Here is a 25312-nt window from a genome sequence, read left to right as displayed (position 1 = left end):
ATGACCATTTTAAGTTGTCTGATGAAGTTGATAATTCAGCTTGTCCTCTACTGTTTCAGCTACTAAGGAAATTCCAGTTAGGATCTGCTGGATCAGATATCCTGTGTCTCAGCTGACCCAAAAGCCCCATGATGGCTTTAGCACCATTCTTAAGAGAACCATGCATACTTAGTGGCTAACACCACACTTGTTTACCTGATGATGGCAGAGGATTTAATTTGAAAGATAATGGTATCAATATTAGAAATCTCAGAATTAAAGGATGGTGTCTTGAATATTCTTACTTTTTGCTGCTATTTAGTGCAATTCATTAATAACAATGAATTAAGTAGAAAATAAGAGAAGCTTAATGGATTGCTCTTGTTGGAAATTCTCTCCATCAAAATTGTAAGTAAAAAGTCAAAATCTTTCTAGGACCCATAAATGTTGGGGTTTTTTTTTAACGAAACTCTAGTCTCTAAGGATCGTGTATCTTACTCCCACTGTGCAAAACTGAATAATGCTGTAGTAAGAACTATCTAGCTTGTGCTGCTGCTCACAACGCTAATGGTGTGGTCTTTGTGCAAAAGCAATGGTACAAAATTGGAAAATATGATGAATTTTACTCCAGCCCCAGGGTTTTACGAAAGTACAGGCTCTCAGCGAGCTAAACAGACCTAGTTCATGTTAAGACTGTTTTTACGGATCCCTGACAGGGTGTAAAATTACAGACTGGTCAATGCAGATAAAGATGACACATGCTTTCAAGCATAGCGAGAGTTTAGGGCTATATTTAACAAAAACACTGAGTTCTGTGTTTGGGTAATACACTCTGCCTCCGTACTCAAAAGAGTCACTGGAATCCAGATTCCCTCTAGCTTCTCCTGTTGATTACATCCCACATACTGGTTTCAAATTCTATCTGATTGTGCTTGTTTGGGGAAAGAGATACAGTTTTGAGGTAAATACGTGGAAGATATTTTTAAATGCATCCAAGTTTTAACTCTTAAGGACTTAGACTCTTTTCTCCATAGTGTTGGTAAAAATGCAGCATTGTATTTCCTTTCTTTTCATGCAGGTGAAAAAGTGCAATCTTGACAAGCTAGGGAGAAGGGACATATTTTCTGATGATACCTAGAGCACTTCTTTGCCACAGAGCTAAAAGTGAATCTCCTGCACAATGTGGACAAAACACCTTTTTGCCTTTATCTCATTGTTGATAACATTAGACTACTAGAGTTAGGTTTTTGAAAGAGCTGTGTACTGAGTGTTAGGTTTTAAAAATCAGTCTGTAAGTATCATAGTAGAAGCTGCTGGTACAGTGGAAAACCCGGGCAAAGCAACTCTTTGTAACTTTAGCAATTAGGCCCACTCCCCAGACAAATGTAATGCAGTGTCTGTTGTGTCGACTTCTAAATATATGCAATTAATGTTCTAAAGTCCATTTCTTTGAATCATGTGTGACAGGAATCTTTCCCTGGTGGTAATGGCTATTTGTATTCTGACGAACGCTGAGCACTTTTCAGATCTTTCTGAGATAGTTTGCATCATCTGACATTTCTGCAGGCAACGTTTGCTCAGTGGTGAATTGGATTGTAAATTCTACAGCTGTGAAGTTATAGGAAACAAGAGTCTTGGCAAATTTCTAAATAGAGCTCTGGTAAGGAGTGAGTAGGAATTTAATGAATACAGATTGTGGAATCAGTCTCTTTGTTTTGATTAGGGCAAAGTGCCTATATAATAGGTTTTTTGGTATTGCATTAGTAAGTGTGACAACACTGAAATTTAATATGTGCACCTATTTATATTAATTTTCTTTACTTTTCATTCTTATAAAACTTTTGAGTTTCTCAGCATTGGGATTGTGGCCTCTTAACTTAGTATTTGTATTTAAATCCTCCCAGCTGAACTACTTGCAAAGAAATGATCTTTTGAAGCCAGTAGCACCTGGAAAGGATTTTCCCCTGTGTGTAGAAAGGCAAGCTCTGTATGCATGTGGTAGTTATGTTAGACTTTTCTTTATGATTTTTTGTGTTTATAGCTTTATAAGATGAGGATGCTCGGAGAATTGCATTTTATAGCAACGGATAGTAATCAGGTGGTTTTATCCTGCATTAGGGAATCCCTCTGACCAGGAATAGTTTTTCTGGGCAAATGAATCCAGTTGAAATTTCAGTGCGTCTCACCCTGGGTGTCCCCGTAGTTTGTCTGAGACAAGCAATATCCCCGTGTCCTGCCCCTTTCGTCTTGCCGGTTCATATAGCAGAGTGACAGTTGCTTTGGCTGATGATAGCTGGACATCAGAGTCTCTTTCAGAGGCTGCTGCTGTCATTTCTGTATTGGCTAGAGAACAGATGAGATTGCAGAATGAAATGAACTTTCCCTTACAGGAATAAATACAATACACAGCCTACACAGTGTTCCTGGGTCCAAGATAAGGAAATTCCATGGCTTTTTACAGGGACTTTTTTACAGGGGCTGGGGTAAGATTCAGTCTTCCAAGTAGAGCAATCATTTATAAGTTATAGGGACACACATATGATACTTATAAATGCCTACTATACAGAGACTTCCTGTTTCCATTGAAGTCAGTGGCAAAATTCCCATTGACTTAAGTGCCAACAGAATCTGGACTGCAATAAGACAAATGTTTCCCATTAAAATTATGATATAATTAGCATTGGGAAGCTACTTAATGAGGTAGATCTGATAGCTACAGAAGCTGTGGATCATTAGTATGAATTGAGTTTTTATTTGGTTCTCTACTACTTTAATTTAAAATTAAAGTGTCCTTGTTTTTACCCAGCTCTATAAATTTTTCATCCTGTATCTCATCATGGTTAAAGCCATCGTAGTATTATTATTAGTGAAACCTACTTTGTGGACTCTGGCTTTGTCAAAATAAATGGAAGTTTCTGTTAAGGCAATGTCATTATTATCAGTCATATTCTTCAGAATATTAGCCATATGCTTAAATTTAATTTCCAGTCAACAGAGGAACATTTCCACATATGGTCAAAGAAAGATGGTAATTTTCAGCATAAGGAGGAAGCAGACTCTCTTGAGACAGCAATGGTTGCAGGATCCCCGGGAATGGCAGCAGGTTGGTATTTGGCTGAATAGTTCACATGAGCTGAGTTTAGGAGCACGGATCTACTCTGCTAGGGAGCAACAGCAAGTACAGGACTGGACCTCACTACTGTACATTCTGTAGTTCTGCCACCGGGTAACTTCTGTCTTTATATTTAGATCATTTACGCTTAACAGAGAGTTGTACGCAAAACCCAGGATGAGATATCTGAATTGTAATTCTGATGTTGATGTTGAGCCTCCCTGTGGCCCTGGACAGTCATTATTTGTCGTGTGCTTCGTGTCAGTACCTCCCTGGGCAGTCTGCTGCACGTGCACTTCAGTGACAGGCTTTGTTCCTAAAAGAGGGTCAAAGAAAGAGGACAAAGCCGAGAGGGCAAATTGTGACATCACCTCAGTGTATGCTGAATAGATTCTTGTGCTACAGACTGCTTCATTACAAGATAGGTGAATCTAGGAATCAGATCCTACTCGGTATATCACAAAGTTGTTCCTATATGTTATTTAAGATGCTGTTTCCCTATAAGTAAAACAAGGCTAATCTCTTTAATGACTTTATAAAGTGCTGTATGAACTTGCTAGTTACCATTAATTAATTCCGGAGATTAAAAATTGTACTTACATACAGGCCAGTTCTTTTTGGTTTAGGTTTTCTGTAAGTAAGTCCTTCATTTTGATAAAAACAGAATTTGGCTTACATTAGTCCTGAGTCTTTGCTTATCCCTGTATTGACAAAGCTTCTACTGGAAGTCAGTTGAATTTTTGCCTGATTTAAGGTTGCTTTGTGGTAGATTTGGTCCATGTATGAATTTTCCCAGTTACCAAGATGGTAGTTTTATTTTAAACTGAAATAGTCCCATCTGATCTACTATGCAAGACAATAATAAATGGAAAAATACTCAATTCAGAAAAATAAAATTAATGGTATTTTTTCTGTACTTCATTTTGTGCTGTACAGTTCATCTTGGGTTGGGGAGTGAAACAAATATTGTTATGGAGAGCAAAGAAACAGTGGAAATATATTTATGTATTTCTAATTTTGTCTTTGGGTGTTGAATTGCCCTGGGTTAAGTTGCATAATGATAAGTAAAGCAACTGGACACAATCCAGTGCAAAGTGATGCATGAAACCAGCACTTTTCCCCCCTAGTGTGTGAAAATTTGTATCAGCAAGAAACAGATAGTCTAGCTTGTATGTAGTTGGAGAACTGCCTGCATTTTGATACCTACATTCTTTTAAAATGAGTCATTCTTCAGTGCAGACAGAAGATCCCTAGCTTACTGAAGCTAAGAAGTGACATGCTGACACTGGGCTACATTAACCCTCCGTCTTCACTAACTTGGGTGTACTAACCTGACCCTCACAAGTGGTGACCAAAGAGGAGCCGTGCTCAAGGCTGCAGCGAACACGGTTATTGTGCAGTATTACAGCACCATACTGTACTTTGCAAATCTATATTTGAGCCAGGGTTAGAGCTGAGATCTGCTAACATCTTGTCACAAATCCAGTATGCTAAGCTCCCCATCACAGGTACTTAAGTGTATGAGTGCTTGGAGTGGCCTGGCTGCAAAACTCACCGTCCTGTTCAGCCACTTTTTGTCCAGAAGATGGGGCAAGGTGCTTCCTTTTTAAGGAAAGGGCCAGTCATTGCTTTTCTACTGGTAATTTATAAGTAGTTACAGGCTCAATAATTGTCATCAAAGTAAATGCTTATGGTCATGATTTTGTTCTTTAAGCATCTTTCACTCTGAAAACCTAATGTGTGACTTTCTACCAACTATGTACCAGGGAACCCTCGTGTATAAAAAAAGCCTTTGGTGTTAAAAGGAAATTACATTTTTTAATAAATAGCTTTTAAAACAACCCTCCAGCATCAGATAGAGAGCAATCAGAGAATAATTTCTCTGGTTTGCCTTTTTTTTTAAAGTAAAAAATTTAAAGCTTTCTATTTTTAGGCAGCTGCCTAACAGCTACTTTTATAAAGCATAGAATAACAGTATTTGTGAGAAAGAAAGAGGGAAAGTTCAATTCTAGAATGAAGCTCCTATTTGGATCTGGTTTTGTGGGTTTTTTTTTGTTTTTGTTTTTTCCAAAATCCCCATTCTCTGGGAGGTAGCTGTTTTACTGGGATTTGAAGCAGTGCAAGAATAAATACATAAATAAGTCAGATTAGTCTCAGGAATAGGGAATGTTTTAAGTAATGTTGCAGACTAAGCCAGTGTAAAAACATGGACAAAGACCATGCACTGTTGCTCAATCAGTCAAGTCAGCAATTCTGCGCTTTTGTTTTTCTCAGTGTGTCTCCTTTAAATAAGGCAGAAACATAAACTCATCGCAGATTTATTTTACTTTGGTAGGTGAAGATCTGGAGCCTAACTGTAATTCAAAGTAGCTGTTTATGGCTGACTTATAGATCCCCCCAAAGCTGAAACCAGCAATGGGAAAGTGAGCATGTCTTTCTCTACTGTGATAGATAACGCTGTCCTTTGGATGGATGTACAGCAGGCCTTTTCGAAACTGCTGGGATTTATTAATCGCTTTGATTGTTTTGATTGACAAAGAGGAAACTGAACAAATGGTAAATCATCATGGATATGGTAATGCATCTCTCTGATCTCTGAATGGCATTTAAAGTTTCAGGACTTGTTCCCAAGTGACTGAAGCAGCAGGGTGGGAATTGAGGTCTTCCAGGTTTTTGTAGCAGATGCGCAGTACTTTGCTTTTGGATGCTTAAAGTATGCTGTTGGAGCAGTCACCTGTGGAGTGTTCTGCTCTTACAGTGGTCAAAGGAATGCTGTATGTTGGATAATCATTGCTGGAGCAGTAGATGGATCAAGCTGGACAACCTGACTGGTCTAGCTAAAACCGAAGCGGAAGGACTAACACTGTCTCCTCTAGCTTAGTTGAGGCATTCAGCAGTGGCTCAAAGGTGTCTCACCAGGGCCAATGGGCACAGTGCCACCGGAGGCTTTTTAATGGCTCAGATGTTGCTGTGATGCTCCTGGAGGGTGATAGGGAGCAATGGCAGTGGATTTTCATTTGACCTAAACATGCACTAACCCTTGCACTCCATTACATTTCCTAGGTATGTGACAGTCAACAACCGTGGAACTAGTCTTTGCAAAGGATGTGGCCACCATGTGTGGACTCATTAAATTCTACACCCACTTGGCAGTAAATCCCTGCAGGTTCGATTATTTTGGAGTCCTCTGTGATCGTGGAGCAGGCAGGATTTGCCTAAGAGAAAATGTCATAAGAATAGGATGGAAAAGAAGAGTGAATTCTGTTGCTTAAAGGCTGGTCCTGGAAAAATAGAAGGGATAATGCACTAATCAAATTCTGACAAGGTATTAAGGAGAAAAGAAGGGAAAGCATTTTTGAGCTGCCTGCACTAAAGCTGGATGCTTGAAAATAAAGCAGGTCTTATGCATAAACATAATTTTGATTTAGTTGGCATTATCCAGGGATAAGTCATGCAACTATAGCAGCCGTAGACGTCAATGCATGCAAGAATGGGCCTCACGCATGCCGGTGATGCCAAGAAATCAGAGAGACCACCTGTTCCAAGATGAAGTACAATACAAATAAATACAGATACCTTATCTTGCCCAGCTAGTATCAACACAGGTAGCACGCATGGCATGTGATGCACGTTGACGTGATTATGTGAATAAAGCATACCTGGCCTGACCTGCTTTTATAGGAGAAATACAAGTAACAGGGGGTGTGATCATAATCAAGAATTGTTTAGGGAGAGCTTTTCATTGTGATCAGTGAGGTCTACTTGTCTTTTCTTCACTGTGATACTTACGTAAATGTAAGTTCTTCAAACAGAAGCTGATTTTCAGACTCCAGTGAAAGGCAGGTGATCCATCTCTGACTTGCACTCTGCAGTATGGCTCTGCTTGCAGCCATGGTGGCAAGGATGGGGAGATCAAAGCTTTGTACATGTCAGTCAGGGGGCAGCTTGCTGAGCCTCTTCCTTTGTGTTTTCTGAGAGTCTATAGAGTAGAAGCAGAGAATGGAGACTGAGGAGAAATAAATAGGTAGGGAGAAGGGAATGACCAAGACACAGGAAAATAACAAGAGTGAAAAGGTGAACAAGATCTTGTCTTGCACTACACATCTTAGGCTATCTTGCCCTTCTCCTTGCTTCCATTGTCTGAGCCTGGCAGGAAGAAGAGGTATGCCTGCAAACGCTAAGTTACAAGCTCTGGCAGAATCGCCATCAGTACGTTAGGAAGTCTCTTGGCTCCCCCAATTTTCTCCCCCTTCATACGTTTGTTACACTTCATAAGACTTCGTAAAACGTAAAGCCTTTAGACGTGGAGGATTTGCAAATGCAAACAACGATGTAGAAAACACTTCTTCAAGGACCAAGCGTGTGAAGTACTCGCCCAGCTTGGCTGCCAGCCGTTCGGCTGTCTCCAGCCTGGCTCAGCACCTCGTGGTTGGAAATGTCCAGCCTCGGTGGGTGCAGCGAGGTTGATGAGCACCACCTTGTGGCTACTGGGCTGTGGGCAAGGGCCCTGGGGTTGCTGGGGAAGGGATGATGAGCGGTTCTTCAGTGCCAGGAGGCAGCAGGATCAGGTTGTGAGTTAACTGTGTTCTCACGGAACATAATGTCCTGTCAGCATGCTGTTGGGTTCTACAACATGCGTGCAAGCTATGCTGACAAGCTGAGGCCTTATGTATGTAAAAATACAGCCTGTGAAAACACTTGTAATCATATTTTATGAAAAAGGCTACCTCTCTGACACTGCTGAGTTAGCTGGGAGGATGATTATCAGGATTTATTGATAGGTCACTAAATCCTGCCCTGCAGTGCAAAAATCAAGAGACAAAATGTCAGCAGCAAAGTCAAGGAAGTTTCCAGTGCTGCCTCTTCCAGCTCCTCTGTTGTTTTGTGTGCTCCCTGTGACTTCTCCAGTTCCTGCAGGTGAGCGCAGAGCCGCTCTTAGATGACCCAAACCCATTTCATCCTGCCAGGGTATCTTGTACGTGAGCCTTCATCCCACTGCCATCTTTCCTAGTGTGTTTCTTCACAGCGGAGGTTCAGTTCTCCAGAAAGATTTTCCCCATCAAGCTATGAATAGCTCCCATTGCCATTGCTACCTGAATCATATCCGCTCATGCTAAACCTTATGTAGATGCCTTCTATTATGTAGAAACCTGAGCAAATGGATCCTCGAATGAATAAAGGACCCCATTTCAAACAAAGCAGTCTTTTGGGATTTGAAATATCCTGCTGTGCTATATCCACTGGGACACGGGAGTGTTTAGGTGCACAGTTAGAGCCTATTGGAATTACGCTTATTCTGAGAGAATAAACCAGCTTATCCTGACAGGCTACAAGTTACAGAGGATTTTGTGATTAAATCAGAGTTGTTCATACCAATTTCACATGTTCAAAAATCCAGAAAAATAAGAAAAGATTTGATGGGAGGGACAACCTGAGTGGGCTATGTGAGAGCTTTAGAGACAGATTATGATACTGTTGGGAAAGAGCTTAAAAGGAACATAACAGAGTGAGTTCAAACCATGGTAAATGTGTTGTTGTTGTTACTGTTATTAATACTGTTCCCACAAATGTTTGAGATGTCATAGGTATTTGTCAGACATGCAAGAAAGGATTCTGTTTGGCCAGGTAGTTCACAGTGGGATACAAGCTTTTTTTCATTTTGACATGGAAACAAATAAAATAAACACAATATTGGCAATTACTTTGCTTCCTGTTGAGAACATGTTATGTAACTATTCTGGCTTTCTTTCCTCATAAAATAGGGTGGGGAAGATGACAGCTGTAGAGAAAATAACAGTGTAAAGACATTCAGCCATCCTGCAGTAGTTCAGAGAATCACCTTTGGCAGGTACAGAAGTGGCGTCCTTGAACTTAAATAGCATCACAGCAAAAGTTCTTTATCACATACCATACTTTGATAAAAGAGAGAAGAATCAATAAAGCAGAGAGTGTAGACTGAACAACTGATGCTGAATAGAATTCTTAGGAGGCAAAGGGTATTTGAAAAGAATATAATAAGCAATCCAAGTTTCCCAAGTCCTCTATAATAACCCATGTCCAATTTAAATTACCAAGGGGGGGGCCTACAGGAGGGTTACTCCTGATTTTTACTGAGATAAGTAAGAATAGAAAAAGCAAGCACTTAAGGAATGAAAATTCAGCCATAAGATTGTAGAGGATAAAATGTCAACCAGTAATTAGTTTAGGCGATGGAACAGAGTGTATTCTGTTTGAAAAGAGAGGGCCAGACTGCACTATAAGGTGATGTGCTCCTGCACTGGAGCCAGTGGAGCAGAAGGGGACTGGAGAGGAGGAGCTGGCCCAGTGAGGTCCCATCGTGCGTGTCCTTACACACATCCGTATGGCCAAATACAAATCACAGCTGTCCAGGATGCGAAGTAGATAATTTATCTACGTCTCACCCAATGCAACATGCAGCGCCCAGGCAGATGTCTTCTTTCAGAGGTGAAACCGAACAGTTGGCAAAGCTCCAGTGTTTCAGAGGAACGTGAAAACACCTCAGAAGCTACCTTGTGCAGCGATAGGGATGTGTTGGGGAGAACCCACTGGTTCCTGTTGGTGCGACCTTTTGGCAATCAGAAAGCTCTGTGAAGCATGGGATCCATACACAAGAAACGCAGAGCAAGAGAGATCTAGTCTTGTCTCAAACCTCTTCAGGTATATCCAAAATATTTATTGACCACAGACTCATTTTCTTAGTTATACAACTCTTCCATCTTAAGTTCCATTTTAAGACTCTTTAGGTTCCTTGCCCTTACTGCTCTCTTTGAAAGATCATGCCAATGTTTGATCTCCTTGAATAGTTAGGATTGGTTTATTTAGTTTTCAATCTAAACATACTGCTAATCAGATAAAAATTTGATCTCACAGTCATATTAACCTTTAACTTAGTTCTTTTTCCATGCTATTTATCTCAAAATCTATTTAGAAAGGACTTGCATATTGTTTCTCCACTGTCACACTGAACAAACCATGCTCTTTTTATCTCTGCCTAAGACTGATATTTCTGTAATCATTCTAATAGCCAGTCTGCACTGATTCCAGTTTAAGCTAATCTGTTTCAACACTGTTGACTGGAATTGTATAAATATTTCACACAAAATTTTACCAGTGCTTTGTCTAAAAGTCCCAATATTTCCTTCTCTACTAAAAATCTCACCTAACCATCTGAACATTACATTATCTGTTGCCACAGCTGTGTCGTACTGGCAGCTCTGGCACACTGACAGTCTATCAGAACACTCGGATCTTTTTCCTGCTCTGTTGCTTCCAGCTGATGAATCCCAAGAACATGACTTTGCAGTTCACATTATTAAATTTCTATCACTGCAGGCAAGAAGGTCATCTAATTCCAGTGTGATGATCTGGTCCTCCCCAGTATTGGCAATCCCTTCCAGCTTTGTATCACATGCAAACATTTTGAGGCTGGGTCTGGTCATTATTCCTAGTTCACGGGAGTATACATTAAATGGTATTGCTCCGAAGACCGGTCCCTGAGGAACACCGTTAAGTAATTTGCTCCATTCTTATAACTCCTTTTTTTATTATAACTTGTTGCTCCTTGTTCACATTGCTTTTGTATTAATCTCTACCATCTCCACTTTCAGTAATGATTTCCTATGGAGCGCTGTATCAAATGATGTTTCAACTTCAACAGACTGAGTTCACTGCATTATTCAGTTCTAAAAAGACAATTATCTTACTCAAAATATACTAGCTCAGTTTGACATCCTGTACTTTGGTAAACCATGTATTTTTTCTCACATTCTCTTTGCCTCCCTACAATTAACTGTTCCTTCTTTCAAAATTTGTTGTAAGACTTAGCATATACACTTTTTAGAATATATATACTTTCTAAAAACACTTTTTAGAATGTAAAGATTATATTTGCTATACTGAAGTCCTAGGCAATCTTCCATTCAAATTCATTAAACACTGGGTGCTTTTACTTGTAATTTCATGTACCAGTTATTGCAATATGCTAGGGAAGAGATCGTATGTATCCCTCAATGTTTTTTGCATGAAGAAATACAATGTGTTTCTCCTAAGATATTGTAATTTCTGTTATCCTACTGCTGTTTCCTTTATATGTCATTCCCATCTGTCATCAGCCTTATGTAAATCAAAGCAAAGGTCCCCTTTGCTCACTCTGAAGTAACACCATCTCTTCTTAGTTAATTGATTATTAAAGGAATCCATCTTTTACCATGCCTATGTCCTTGATGGAGCTCTGCCATCACTGGTGGCAATTATTTTCTGCGTTATGTCTGGGAAGTTAAATTTTTCCATAACCAAGGAATTATTTTCCCATAATTTTACATCCCTTATAATTTGTATTCAAGTTTGAATAAAGGAAGGAGGCTGCCAAAAATCCTCAGCACAATCCTTCTGGGGGAGTTTGTGTCGTCTCTTGTCCCAATAATTTCCACCCAAACAGAATCTATTTTATCTGTGTGCTCACAGGAGATTTCTTTACACTCAGCCATTTCTTTAACATTCAGTGATACCTTTCCTCCTCTGCTCTCATTTCTGTCTTTACAAAGAAGCTCCCGACAGGGAGTGGGAATATTTTGTCCCCAGCTGAAGTGCAGAAGGCATCTCCATGCTCCAGCAGAGTTGTCTAGAGACTTTGAGGCTTCTGATTTCTGATACTGCCTTTGGCATTGCCATTCTGTCTGTGCAGGCTTCGACACATACAAGACAATTTTGAGAAGATACAGGACACGTCCTGTCTGAGGCATGCAGAACAGAAGTTGTGTTACTGCCAGTGATCAGCTGGTAACTGAATACAGAATTTCACAGTCAAAGATGGTCTGAAATAGCCATTTGATAATTGAGCTGCCTGTCTGAACACCCTGACTCCATAGGTCCTCAGGCCCTGACTGTCCACTCAGGATTATCAGAGAGAAGTATTAACACAAAGTTGGAGTACAGAAACGCTGCTTTTCATGCTTATTGATTTGTCACCCTGTGGATGTTCAGTATTTTTCTGGCAGCCAGAGCCAATGAGAATGGTGAGGGCATTTTCTACAGAGAGATCTACTTGAGCTAGCGAGTCATCTCTTACTTGTTCTTTACTTCTTCAGAGAAATTATTTTAGCCACATCATGAAGGCATTCACTGAGATTATAAATTTCAACAGGGCCAGGGGCCAGGGGAGAAATGCGCTCCCACGTACCTCATCCCTTGAACCTACCAGAGATTTGCTTCTCGGCAGTGACTTCAACATCAAACAAAAAATAAAGGACTTGTTGAGAAACAGCATTGCTGAAGTTTTCACCGCAGTCACTGTAGCTGCACACACCCAGCTGCTGTTGTTGGGAGTGCCTTCAGCCAGAGCGGGATGATGCAAAGCATTTTTCAAATGTTTGCACAATGAAGAATTGCCATCAAGGGTCAGGAGCAACTGTTTTCAGAAAGTAAATATTGTGCATTTCTGTTAGATAACAGCTAAGGGCAGTACACATTGTAGCTGGAGCCTGAAGGGAAAGCATGGCAGTGAGGGAAAAGAGGTATTCTTGTCTCCTGAATCAGGATGAGACTTGTGCTGTGTGGTTCAAGTAATGCTTTCCCTTTCATCCATTACTACTGGCTGCAATGCATCATGCTTAATTTTTCAGAGATTTAAAATTAAATTAGAAAGGGGGAGAGCAGCAAAAGGTTCAGTGAATTGGAGAAAGAGTAATAATTTTGTATCTATCTGACTCATTCAAACCATTCCATCAGATCAAAAATAGCTCAACTCCTCTTCAAAGAAAAGTGCCAGCAACAGCATCCCAGCAGTTTCACAATGTTTACACTTTAGCAGCTCTGGTCAGGACTTCTGCACTTCTCCATGTAGCAAGAACAGCCTTCTTTAACTGCAATGTTATTAATTCAGGTACAATAACTCTCATGCCTGTTATCTGATAATACTTTTTGACTATGTTTCACTCCTGCTGTTCTCATACCTTTCCGTTGTAGTATTTTACTTACAGAGAGGATTGGCACTTACCTGGCATATTGTATCTGCAAAAGGTTTTAGTAGGTCTTGATTGGTTGTTCTCAGAGCATATTAGGAGGTAATTTCTCAACAGAAAGGATAGGAACAGCAAGTTTAGTATTGGAATGACCCACTGGTATTTCTGTGGGCTCTGTTTGGTGTTCAGGATATTTTTTGAACAGATGGTTGGTCAGAGTCATGTCTGTTGAGGAGTTTGGGGATTGACTACTGCAAAAGGACAGTACGGTTTAAAGATGTACCACCAGTGCAGTAGAGTTTCTAAAAGGATAGAACGGTTTTCAAAGAAATTTTGGCCTGCTGGTAACAAATTTTATATGCCTTCCTCCCACTCGCTGAATGGCAGAAAACTACCTGAAGTTTCTTGTCTCCTTGGCAAGGCACCAGACAGTCTGCATGAGGCTCTAAGAGAGAAACATCTAGAATGAAGACAAGAAACACAGGCACAAGGGCATAGAGTGAGTTGAGGTGAGCTGAACATGGAGCTAACTTGGTAGTGCTAATATTTGTTCTGTTGGACAGCGTTATCCTAAGCTTGCTTCTGGCTGGAAGGGACAGCCAAAGGGGGATTTATACTTCCAGTGAATGAGACTCGGGGTGATGTAGATATGACATGGTTAACTTGAGGAAGTGATGGAATCAACTGAGAACAGGACAAAGCCAGCATCCTTCTTTATCCTCAGGAGTGTCTTGACTGCTAACAGATTTGCAGCACAACTGAAGTCCTTGTTTTGCCTTCTGCCTAACTTCATTAGGAACCAAAACATCTTCTGCTTGTTGCATCTCCACTGAAGTCAACATTTACATGCAAGAGTTGGGAGCAGTGGCTGGCGTGCTGTCTGTTGCCAGTTCTTTTTCTGTGCCTCTACTGATAGGTGGGTGAGACAGGAGGGTTGTTTCACATGGGGAAAGAAGTACAGGTAGGTAATGACAGCTGCAATAAACACTCGGTTTTGTGCCTACAGTTTTAGGATGGAGAGTGAACATGACTCTTACCTAAGGTTGGTGAGCAGATCCCGCTTGTCTGATTCATACGAGTAATTCATGCAGTCTGTAAAGTGCTACTTGGGTTGTAAGCTCCATTGGGTAGATATGATTTTGCCCATGACTTCAGCTCTTAGGGAGTATGCCACTGAAATGCTGATGAAGAAAATTGGGCAACGCATGCTCTGTTTCTGAATACCATCTTTCAGCTCCAACTCCAGTGGAGTTTTGTATGTGCAGCAGTATGTGTGATAGCTTAATAGAGATGACACAACAAGCCTGAAACATTTATTATTGTATGGGCACAACTACATGCTATGTATCATGTTTCTTAGAGATACCAGTGCAAATATATGATAGTATTAATGGTATTATCATTAATACAATTTGTATTTTAATAGTACCTAACTCCCAGTGTATGTCCCAGGTCAAATGAGAGATGACTGGTTTGGAAAAAGAAGTAGTTTTGGTGCCTTCACAGTCAGGCAGTTACCAGTTCAGCTGTTTGTAGTGTACAGCATCAATCTAGGTCTTTCCAAAGCAGCATATTCACATTACGTTTTTGACAAAAAACTTCGCAATGGGAACTTTCAGTCTGATTTGAACTCTTTCAGGCAATATTACCAAATCAGGATTGTGACACTGTAAGATGCCTGTGAGTCAGCACTGGGACCTGTATAGTTGAAGTGCTGCCTGCAGAATCAAAGGGCAAAGACTCAATTAACTCCAGGGATAGAGAAGCCTTATTCAATATCTCACATCTTGTTCTATAATCTGAAGATACATAATGTGAATTTCCAGGGGATGTTTGCTTGAGGGTTGAGCAGAAGGAAAGATCCCAACATCCTAGCCTGTTACTTTGTTTCACCATAGACTCATTAGCAGTTAGGAAAAATGTTTTATAAGCGATCACATTATTTGTTTGTTCAAACCTGTATTGTAATGTGAATTAGATGCCAGTGAAAATACAGAATAATCTCTCCTGTTTAAAGAACCAAAGCTGCAGAGTCTAGACCTCAATTTCCCTGAAGTCTGTGGTATTTATTTAAATAAATAAATAAATTTGGTTTTGACCTAGATCCAATTCTCATTTCTGAAAGCTACATAAAGTTTTGACTTGCAGCAATTTTCTTCTTAAGTTCATTAATGTATATGTTTGTAAAACCAGGAATTCCAGCCTCTTATCACATGAACAATATAAAATTTTCAAGAAGACTCATTGTTTCTACATAAAGATATGCACAGGATATTGCAGGCAGGTGGAAAAAAGTGTGGTCCATATATATTTATTATTAACTGCTTTAACTTGACTTATCTGGTTTTATAAGCAGCATTGTCAGGGGTATTAATTGCATCAGAGTCAGTGGAGAGAAAAATCAGGGAAGAATTCTACTCAAAACAAATTAAGCTTTAATACTGCAAAGTTGTCATTATGTTGAAAGTCAAGTTGCTGGGAATAACTAGGGGGCTTGTTAATGCAGTCATGATCATCTTTCTGACAGAAGCTCACTTTCAGGAAATGCAATATGAAATTTTCCTTAGGTTCTCATTTCATTCCTATACTGCAGTTATTGCACTCTTAGTGTGCCTCCTCTTTAATTTCTCAGTTAGGAACTCATTTTCAGCATCTACAAAACTATATAATGAATGATGAGCAAGTCTGAGAGGAGTCTTAAGAGACTGCAAGTTACATCTTCTTTTCCTATTTTTGGGAATGTGGGTTTCCTCAACTAATTTGAGTTGAAGCCTTTGCATAAGTAGGGTCATGTTGTGCTTCTAAACATAGCCACTATACTAGGCAGATCCCTAATTTCTGCTTCTTGTAGTTCCATTTTGAAAGACACTTTTCTTCCTAGCATGTCCTTTTTTAGCAGAGTACGCCCTAAGTGGGTGTATTTCTTCCTTTCTATTAATCTCTATAATTTCTTATCAGTCTCTTAGGGACTGACCCTACATTTTGTGAATGGCTGGAACTGCTACTGAAGTCTGTAGCAGTTTAAAAAGTACAGAATCAAAGAGGTATTCTGCTAGCAGCTTAAAGGCTTATGGAATTTGTAGCACTAATGTGGACATTGTTTCTTTGGGATTTTTTATGCATTCTTATGTATGTCTATCACGTGCAAATCTATCATCTGGGGAATTCCTTTTTTGTCCTTCCTCAGTAATTCTTTTTTTTTTAAGACTGGGCAGGAGCCCGAGTTCTTTTGCTAAATGTAGTAATATGAAGCAAAAAGCAAAAGCATATAAATAATGATGCAGTAGGCAGAGAACACAGGAATGCCTGTGCTACTTCGAATCCGTTTGACTATGTCACATTTACGCTAAGATCGCTGTGCACTGATCGTGCAGAAATCAATCAGACCCAGTGTAAGAGTCTCTTTCTTTTCCAGAGTGGTGTAAATAAACATGACTATAAATGATAGGTGTTCCTAGTATTTCCTGGGCCAGGTGATGAATTGGACTCAAAATTACATACACAAAATGCATGACCAATTGCATATTTTAATTTGTAATTATCACAAGTGCATATACTAATTGCCTGCTATGCAGTACCAGTAAAATAAAAAAACCCAAACCTGTTTTGTTTCAGGTTTTGTTGTCAATACATTTTCAGTGTACAACAACTAATTTATTGGTCCTCTGAACATATTGAATATTCTCTATGTGAACTATCTATATATCTTTCTATAAATCATTAAATGCAAGATTCCTTCAACATGGGCTCAGCACATCCCTAAGTTATTATGTACCTGCTGTGTTCCAAATGGTGATTTTCACATCAATGTCTTATTTAGGTTTTAGCCTCTTTAACAGTGGGCTGAGCATTGTGTTTTCATTGTACAGCAGTAAGCATACTTTGTCTGATATTCTGTAATGACTTGCAATTCTATACAGCAGTACAAACTCTGCTTAAAGGAAGCAAATATCCAGAGCCATCTGGAGATGTACTTCATTTCTCAGTGGTGGACAAAACTGTATTTCAGACAAGGACAGGAATGACAGAGCAAAAAAGCAGTTAGAGCACATATGGGAAGCAATATCCACTGGCGAGCTCTTTGGACACTAAATCAATCCATGGCAGAGCTCCTGTGTGTTTCTCACTCAGAGTTTGCTCTAACTGTAAGCAGAACTGTGTACATTAATTGAGCCACCTGCACAAGTGCCACAGCACCAGAGCCTACAGAGGAGGTTAGCCTGGATTCAAGCTTTAACTGCTGCTGTTCAGATCTCTGTGGCAGTCATTGGCAGGTGATGGTGGGGCACAGACAGGATCTCCTGCCTTTCAGTGATCATCTCGATGTTCTAGAGACCTTCCTTCCCCACTTTCTCTCCTACTAGCACCTCCTTTACAGGATGAGGCTCCCAGTAGATGAGACCAGGAATCCTCAGCGTGGATATTTCCTCTCCAGTGGATCTGCCCATGCAGGGAATCTAGATCAGCATGGAGAATGCTATTAGATCATTGCCAGGCTTATGTTTGCCAGCTGGGCAAAGCACGTGGCAACAAGGACGTGTGTAAAAGCCCTTTCCCAGTGGTGGGACCAGCTAATTGTTCAACACTGCCGGTGAAGAGGAAAGCTCTTGTAACTATCCTGATCTCCAACAACTGCAATCAAATACTAGTCAGAGGAAAAATCAGACATGATCCACTGATGTTTCTGCTTATGCACAAAGAGCAGTGGAAGATTTTTATATAAGACAGGAGTATTTAGCATGTGTAGGAATGCAGTATGAGTTGTGTTAATTTGCTTGATAAAAATAACATCTTCTGTTACCTATGTTCAGTGATTCAGCATTTTTGAGACACGTCTTTGATGAAAATAAATGTGTCTAGAGATTTGTGTGGGATGAAGATTATATTTGGGTCACATTAAAAAGTGGTCCATATTGCGTTGGATGCTTAAGCTGTAAAATTTAACCAATGAAAAGGTAAAAGGGATAATCTTGCTTTTACCAGCTCAGCAGTAAACAGAGCAGGTGCAAGCCATGTTTAATCCATCACCCCTGGGAAACGGTAATGGTAATTTCTGTTGTCTTCCTGTGCCAGATGCCAGGCTCTCTGAATTTCTAATTGAGAGCGCTAGCTAGAAAGACTGATAAGGCACAACTGAACACCTGGGTTGCATCAAAATGAGAAGAGCTCTGTTAACTGCTGCTTATTGTAATATCCCACTGTAGGCAACACCTGTGGTATGACTTTATAAATAGATAACCTGAGCTGTGTTCACACAAGGTTAATTCAGGAGTTGTCAGCTTGTTAGGCAGCTTTCCAGCCATGTGCTGATGGCACGTGCTTATAACAGAAGAGGAAATCACGCTGTATGTTTATATGGTACACTATGACATAAAGTTCGGTTTTTTCCTTATCTTTAATGTAGTCTGCTTCTACATTAAAAGGAAGTTTCAAGTAGATGTGATTTTGATATTTTCTAATGTCTTGGAGTAGATATGTCACCTACCATGTTCTAAAAACGTTTGGATGGTCAAAGTCACTTAGCGCTGGTAGCATGCACGTGCAGAGGAACTAAAATTTTGGCAAAGGCGCTCTTAACTGTTTTCTCATCTAGTTGAATCTCTTATGATGTTTTTTCTCAATTTACAGTGATAGTCACTGTACCCCATGGAGTTTACAGCACTGAAACAGCACATCCTGTTGGTATTGTGTACAATAAGAGGATAAGAGATCCTCTTGCTGAACATCCTATAGCCCTTGGCTTTTGATTAGCTTTGATCATTAGATTGAATTTCCTTCATGTTCAAATAATTTACATTTGGAAATCATGAAGAAAAAAATGCATCTTGTCAGTCACCACTTCCTAATTACTCAGTGTATATAGAGGCTGATTCCCGAGATTCATAAATAGTCAGCAATTTATCATCAAACCCTTTTCTACTGTTCAGAAGTCATTTGGATTCTGTGTTGTCTCATATAGTATAAACATCCAAAACATCCTACTAAAGTATATTTATTTGTTTCTATATTACTTTGATAGCAAAAGAAAACACCAGTTCTCCGTAAAGATAAATGCATTTCTTATTTGGACAAATTTTTCCTTTCCTAGATTGGAGAGGAAAATTACATCTACTGACATTTATTGAATGACATTAGACCTTTTCCATTTAGTCAAAGCTTTGAAAAGTAGCAGAGGTGAGCGTTTTGAAAAATCTCTTTTGTACTTGGGTAGCCACTGCTCATACAAGATGGAATCATTCCCATGATTTTCCTAGAGTTCATCAGTAAAAATATGAGACGTATTTCTGCATACTGGCACACATGAGTAATATCAGTCACATAAGCAGCCCTAGTCCCTTGCAGGATATGGCCAAAATGATATAACGCAGAATTAAAGGACATGCAATACTCCTACGATGCTGTAACAAGGGGGGAAAAAGAATATCCCACACGGCAAGTTGAGCTCATTAAGTTGTTAGTATTGGAGATGAAAAAACAGTTGCAGTAAGTGTGACCCGTTGTGTTGGTTTTGCGTGGCAAGGTTTTGGTAGCGGGGGGGCTACAGGGGTGGCTTCTGTGAGAAGCTGCTAGAAGCTTCCCCTGTGTCTGACAGAGCCAATGCCAGCCGGCTCCAAGACGGACCCGCCGCTGGCCAAGGCCAAGCCAATCAGCGCCTCTGTGATAACATATTTAAGAAAGAGAAAAAAACAGTTAGAGAGAGCTTTTGCAGCCAGAGAGAGGAGGGAGAAGATGTAAGAACATCTGCAGACACCAAGGTCAGTGAAGAAGGAGGGGGAGGAGGTGCTCCAGGCGCCGGAGCAAGATTCCCCTGCAGCCCGTGGTGAAGACCATGGTGAAGCAGGCTGTCCCCCTGCAGCCCATGGAGGGAGGATGAGGGGGTGTAGAGATTCCACCTGCAGCCCGTGGAGGACCCCACGCCGGAGCAGGTGGAGACACCTGAAGGAGGCTGTGGCCCCGTGGGAAGCCCGCGCTGGAGCAAGCTCCTGGCAGGACCTGTGGATCCGTGGAGAGAGGAGCCCACGCCAGAGCAGGTTTGCTGACAGGACTTGTGACCCCGTGGGGGACCCACGCTGGAGCAGTCTGCTCCTGAAGGTCTGCACCCCGTGGAGGAGACTCACGTTGGAGAAGGCCGTGAAGGACTGTCTCCCGTGAGAGGGACCCCACGCTGGAGCAGGGGAACAATGAGAGGAGTCCTCCCCCTGAGGATGAAGAAGCGGCAGAAACACCGCGTGAGGAACTGACCGTAACCCCCACTCCCCGTCCCCCTGTGCCGCTGGGGGGGGCGGAGGTTGAAGCCGGGAGTGAAGTTGAGCCTGGGAAGATGGGAGGGGTGGGGGGAGGTGTTTTAAGATTTTGGTTTTATTTCTCATTCCTCTGCTCTGTTTTGCTTAGTAATAAATAAGATGAATTCCCTCTCTAAGTTCGGTCTGGTTTGCTCGTGATGATAATTAGAGAATGATCTCTCCCTGTCCTTATCTCGACCCGTAAGTTTTTTTTCCATTGTACCTTTTCTCCCCTGTCTAATGAAAGAGGGGAGTGATAGAGCGGCTCTGGTGGGCACCTGGCCCTCAGCCAGGGTCAACCCACCACAGTCCTTTTTGGCGCCCAACGTGGGGCACGAGAAAATCGAGATAAGGATAGTAATTGGAAGAGGTAACGGGCAAAACATTGACTGAACGTAACTTGAGAGTGATATAGTGGTGAAGGGACTAGAGATAGATTTTGTGTGTAGATTGTCCACTCTGGTGTTGTGATAGTGTTGTTTTGATTTTGGTGTGGGGAATTCTTTTTCTTTTTCTTTGTTGATGTGATTAGTGTTTGTGAAGTTTTGTGTTGAATGTATATTTTAATGATAATTCTTAAATATGTGATTCACAGAGGCGAGGGGTGGAATGTGTTGGTTTTGCGTGGCAAGGTTTTGGTAGCGGGGGGGCTACAGGGGTGGCTTCTGTGAGAAGCTGCTAGAAGCTTCCCCTGTGTCTGACAGAGCCAATGCCAGCCGGCTCCAAGACGGACCCGCCGCTGGCCAAGGCCAAGCCAATCAGCGCCTCTGTGATAACATATTTAAGAAAGAGAAAAAAAACAGTTAGAGAGAGCTTTTGCAGCCAGAGAGAGGAGGGAGAAGATGTAAGAACATCTGCAGACACCAAGGTCAGTGAAGAAGGAGGGGGAGGAGGTGCTCCAGGCGCCGGAGCAAGATTCCCCTGCAGCCCGTGGTGAAGACCATGGTGAAGCAGGCTGTCCCCCTGCAGCCCATGGAGGGAGGATGAGGGGGTGTAGAGATTCCACCTGCAGCCCGTGGAGGACCCCACGCCGGAGCAGGTGGAGACACCTGAAGGAGGCTGTGGCCCCGTGGGAAGCCCGCGCTGGAGCAAGCTCCTGGCAGGACCTGTGGATCCGTGGAGAGAGGAGCCCACGCCAGAGCAGGTTTGCTGACAGGACTTGTGACCCCGTGGGGGACCCACGCTGGAGCAGTCTGCTCCTGAAGGTCTGCACCCCGTGGAGGAGACTCACGTTGGAGAAGGCCGTGAAGGACTGTCTCCCGTGAGAGGGACCCCACGCTGGAGCAGGGGAACAATGAGAGGAGTCCTCCCCCTGAGGATGAAGAAGCGGCAGAAACACCGCGTGAGGAACTGACCGTAACCCCCACTCCCCGTCCCCCTGTGCCGCTGGGGGGGGCGGAGGTTGAAGCCGGGAGTGAAGTTGAGCCTGGGAAGATGGGAGGGGTGGGGGGAGGTGTTTTAAGATTTTGGTTTTATTTCTCATTCCTCTGCTCTGTTTTGCTTAGTAATAAATAAGATGAATTCCCTCTCTAAGTTCGGTCTGGTTTGCTCGTGATGATAATTAGAGAATGATCTCTCCCTGTCCTTATCTCGACCCGTAAGTTTTTTTTCCATTGTACCTTTTCTCCCCTGTCTAATGAAAGAGGGGAGTGATAGAGCGGCTCTGGTGGGCACCTGGCCCTCAGCCAGGGTCAACCCACCACACCCGTGCTTAACTTTTCACTATCTTTTTATCTGTCTGTATTTTATAATCCTACTAGCAAAGCAACTTCACCTGTAAGACTCCAAACTTTTCAATAATTTTGTAAGCCCGTTTCTGATGGATTCGTTTTATTAAAAAAATGAGGAAGGGATTGTGGAAGATAGGAGGTCTTTGATTCTTGGATGATCTTTAGGCTCTCAGACTGCAAGGATAAGGAATAAGCTGCACATTTCAGGTCTGTTGGGTTTTTGTAAGTAACCAGTTAAAATTAATAAGTAAACTTTTAAAATAAGACATGGTCCTTAAAAGTGCCAAGGTTTTTAAAAATGTGTCTGCAATTTGTTTCTAGTGTGTTGTTCCTTGTCTGTGGTGTCAGCTTTCCTCACTGGTTTTCATGGCTTTCTCTGTAACAAATTTTCACTAAGGTATTTTATACCTCTTTCTGTTCTGATCACCAAATAGCACAGAAATTTATGTCCAGTTACTACCTTCGATAAATGGTTCTTCTTCTGAATTTGGCCTTTTGAACCCGTAACTATTAAAAATAAATGAAGGTATAAAAAATTATATTTTCCAGTGCACATGTGCTGGATATATTGGTTTGTGCTCCTTGCTCAATTGGCAAGATTCTTCCAGATCCTGGTTAATTTGTCCTGATTCACTTCAGTTCTTCTCTGCCTAATTGGTCATGTTGAAATTTCAGTGCTCTGGAAGGCAACAGTCACTAATACAAGAAGAGTAAGTAAGATTACAAAGCATCAGCATTGCAGTACAAGGTAGATCCTCCCTTACAGTGCTTCAATGAACTGCGCCTTCCTCTAAATCTTGAATCCTTGTGTCTTTCTTCCCAGCGTGCACTTTAGCTGAAAGCATCAAGAACACCAGTTGTCTGTACGTTCGCAGCTCTCTTACTCTGTTTTATTTATCCCTTTCTGGATCTGGCCTCTAGATCTGAGTGTTTCTGTTAAAAATTCCTTTTTGGTATTCCAAATTATTTCCCAATTGGGACGAGCTCTCCCCCCTGTACATAGAGTGGTCCTTAGCCTGAAGTCTTTGCTTATGCTTTTACTAAAACTAAGTGTGGAAGCCAGTGAGAGACTGTTGAAAGGGAATGCAAGTGGTCTAAGATAATTTTTGGTTTAACTTTGGAGCAGTTTCTTAAGATCAGGCTATTAAAGATATGTAAAATGAGAGGAGTGCCTACATATGTAAAAAATTGTCCTTTAATCTTCCCTGAGCTTCAGCTTGCTCAGTGTTAATGACAACTTGTACTTGTATGAGGGTTTTTCTTAATTATTTTTTTATAAAGTTAGGTATAAAGTGGTATGGGAATGGAAAGGATTACATTAATAGGCAGGTTGATCAAGAATACCCTGTTTGATAGGACTCAAAACACAGATTCAATTTTTCTCTTTCAACAGGTGACACATTCAAGTGGTGATGTATAATATTTCTTAAAATTTAGTATTAGAATTACTTATTTAGAGAGACATGCAAATCATATTATATATTCTGCTCAAATGTTTGCCTTCCTTTATTGAAAGGATTTGTGATGAAGAGATTCCTGCAGATCTAGAGGTTCATAAACAGGTAGTGCTTTTTTGGCAAGCTTGCGTGAACAGCATTCACACCAGCAAGACACTTATTTAAACCTGGCTAATTACAGGACCATTCACTGCAGCCTGTAGACTGTTTATTTTCAAAGAGGCATTGTTTCTATAACTTGTAGGTAGTTTTACTAAGCCCTTGCACTTAGGCTGAAATGATGCTCAACTATTCCCTTGCAGGAGTGCTGTTCTTGTCATGTTACACCTACAGTGTAAAAACACATGAAGCCTTAAGCAGTAACACTTGCTTATTTGAGTACTCTCAGATAGGATGAGTTTTCTGAGAGCTGCTGAGCAGCTTCCACTATTGCCTTAAGGAAGATATTGCATGAAGAAGGGCTGAATTGAAACCTCATCATTTGATCTGTTGCATCTTACTTGGTCTATTTGTGAGAATATTCTTTCTGGTTTGCTTTTTTTTTTTTTTTCCCCTCCCCTTGACACACATATAATGTATATTTAGACCGGTACTGCATTAGACATTCATTTGGTTAAATAGTTTCTTACTATAATCAGTACTGCTTTGCTGCATCTGGACCAAAATTTAATAGAGAACACAGTTTAGCGTTTGCTAAAAATAAATAGGAGAGGATGGCAAGGAATTTCTAATGTAGCTATGAAAGTTCTACAACAGCTTCTTTACACAGAAGTTGTCATTTTGCATTTGCTTTTGTGTTAATGGAAATGACTTAGTTAAATCTCCTATACTTTTGGAGATAATAGACACACATAATGTTTCTCTTAAAATTTTGGTGAAAGGTTCTATAGGAAGCTTTAAGATACAGATATGTCACCACAGATGTGTCTTCTGTGCAGCATTGGACAGTTGTCAGTGATGTAAAAACCAGTTTCAAAATTGGCATGAATTGGCATTTTGGCTGGCAACATCATTGGAGAATAATATGTGGGGAGAGAAATTTGGGCACTCACGACTGTATTTCTTCTAAGCCAGTACAGAATCCTGTTGAGAAGAAATTTATACTGATTTTGGTACTTCTTGTGCCTTTTTGAGGGAGCACTTAAATGCTTTTTCACAAACATTCATTCTTCTGATTAACTCCATCGATTCCATAGGATGGTTCAGTGGACAGTGAAAATGAATTTGATTTAATAAAGTAAATAAAGTAAAATTAAATTCATTGAATAAGATACATTTACAATTATGATCCATCTTCATGTCTTAATGTTAAAACATCTTCAAAGTACAGCCGTTGAAGCCAAAGTAGGTAGCACCCTTCCAGATCAGGCCCATCAAAATACAGTAGGTATTCCTGTGTCAACAGAAATGAAATTTGTATGGAATTTTCCAGGGCATTAGTGGCAGATGCAAATCCAAATATGAAATATTTCCCAAGAAGAATGTAATTCCTTAATGGCTTTACAAGGAGTGGATTAACAAGAGCTGCTGGATCTTTATTTAACACATTTTAAAATTAATACAAACTGAATTTTCTACCAGTGATGCCATATTTTTCAGAGGTTTGTTTCTCCATGTGCAAGCTTAAGCATTTGTGGGAAGAAATCAGGGAGTTCTGTTCTGAGCCCATTTTAGAGTGACAGATAGATACTAAGGGGAAAACATTTGACTCAAATAAGCAAATGTCCTTCACTGATTGTTTTGAACCCAGCCTTCTTTAGCCATTTTTCCT

General features: G+C 40.8%; 1 long non-coding RNA gene across 1 annotated transcript; it reads left to right on the top strand.

Annotated features, from left to right (window-relative positions):
• Positions 1–12915: 12915 nt before the first annotated feature.
• Positions 12916–15192, top strand: LOC142603931 (uncharacterized). Its single transcript, XR_012837820.1, has 3 exons — positions 12916–12992; positions 13868–14032; positions 14711–15192. It is a non-coding gene; the product is annotated as an uncharacterized LOC142603931 (long non-coding RNA).
• The last annotated feature ends 10120 nt before the right edge of the window (positions 15193–25312 follow it).

Source organism: Balearica regulorum, chromosome 15 (genome assembly GCF_011004875.1).
Source record: "Balearica regulorum gibbericeps isolate bBalReg1 chromosome 15, bBalReg1.pri, whole genome shotgun sequence".
Classification (NCBI taxonomy): Eukaryota; Metazoa; Chordata; class Aves; order Gruiformes; family Gruidae; genus Balearica; species Balearica regulorum.
Note: the sequence above shows the minus strand (reverse complement) of the source record. Positions and strands in the feature narration are given on the sequence as shown.